Source organism: Cynocephalus volans, chromosome 5, assembly GCF_027409185.1.
Source record: "Cynocephalus volans isolate mCynVol1 chromosome 5, mCynVol1.pri, whole genome shotgun sequence".
Lineage (NCBI taxonomy): Eukaryota > Metazoa > Chordata > Mammalia > Dermoptera > Cynocephalidae > Cynocephalus > Cynocephalus volans.
The window spans coordinates 18,329,730-18,331,511 of NC_084464.1; positions in this window are offsets into that span (position 1 = coordinate 18,329,730).

Genomic DNA, 1,782 nt, shown 5'->3' on the forward strand with positions numbered 1-1,782 from the left:
TCTTGGGTATATCTGCAGTCCTGTGAGAAGCTGGGCACTGGGACAGAGCAGGACACCCAAAATCGGGTGGGACACATCTCCCCCTCTATTGGGGTCCCAGTCCCATAGTTGCAGAGATCTCAGATGAGCCCCCAAATTGTGAGAAATGCCCTCACCTGTCCAATGCCAAAGGATGGATATGGAGACATGAGGTACAGCAACGCGAGGCTTTAATTACAGCCTTATAAGTCTCGGGTGTCTGAAGGGCTGGCACATGGAAAAGGGCTGTAGCAAGCAATTTATTTCCTAGTGCACAAGTCTCTCCTCCTGATTCCTCATTGGCTGAGTACTGCTGGGTGCACAATCTTCCCAAATGATGGCTAAAGTTTATTACCCCCTTGCAAGGAATTCCTTTGTCTGGGAGCTCAAGACAAGCCCACAAAAAAGGCCTGCCTAAGCCCTGTGAAGGGAGAAACACCAGGGAATGAAGAAAACAATGGTTGCTAGTAACTAATTACCATCTCAAGAAGAGCTCTTTCTGTTCAGAGACCCTCCAGGAAAATGAAGAAAAACAAAAGGGGCTAGGAGCTAATTACCATCTCAATAAAACACCTTCAGATAAGGCATTTCTGAAAATGAATCACTTAGATTATTTTCTTATGCCAATCTGTCTCAGTTCACTTGTGCTGCTATAACAAAATACCTTAGACTGGGTAATGCATAAACAGCCTAAATTTATCTTTTACAGTTCTGGATACTGGGGAGTACAAGATCAAGACTCCAACAGGTTCATTATCTGATGAGGACCTGGTCCCTGTTTCCAAGATGGTGTCTTTAATGCTGCATTCTCCAGAGGAGACAAATGCTGTGTCTCCACATGGCAGAAGAGACAGAAGGGAAAAAGGGCTTAGTGAGTTCCCTCCAGCTCTTCTATAAGGCATCAGTCCTATGCTTAAGGGCAGAGCAGAGCCCTCATGGGCTAATCACCTGCTACAGACCCACCTCTTAATACTGTTGCATTGGGGATTAAGTTTCACCACACATTTTGAAGGGAACACAAATATGCAAATCACAGCCTAGAGTAACAATTCAGCTCTTCCAGCCTTTATGCCCAAACCCAGCTCTGAGGTCTCATTTGTCATTTGCAAATCCAAAATCAAGACACTCATCTGAAATAAAGGGAATGCTCTTCCATCAATAGCACATTTTGTGTTTACTTTCTAACATGTTTTTAAAGAGAGTCTCTCCTCCTTAAAAAGTGGATTTGATTTTATTTCAAGTAGCCATTTGTGTCATATATATATATATATGGCTGGCCAGTACAGGGATCCAAATCCTTGACCTTGGTGTCATAACACCATGCTCTAACCAAATGAGCTAACTGGTCAGACCTTTGTTTTATATATATTTGTTGAAGTAGGTCCAGTAGATCTCTACTTGCAAATATTTTATATTTCAGCAAATTAGATTTGTGCGAGTGCTTTAAATCAAAAAAGCAAAGATTTCCAATCCATCCCTATTAGGTCATATGAGAACCCTTTCGGCCACGCCCCATCATGGCACTGGCTACCCTTCTCTTCCGCCTTCTCCTTCCCGCCAGCATGAATTGCACACCAATCAGCACAGGCTCCCTGCTCCTGGCCCCTTAGCAACACAATCCATCCAATCCCCGAACGCCCTGTGTCCTCAGCAAACCTATCAGCTCTCTTCTAACCCTATAAAAGCAGATGTGCCCGCTGAATAAAAAAACCTTCTCCAGCTAGCTGCCTTGCATTTGTGTCTCATCCTTTAACTGGTGCTGAA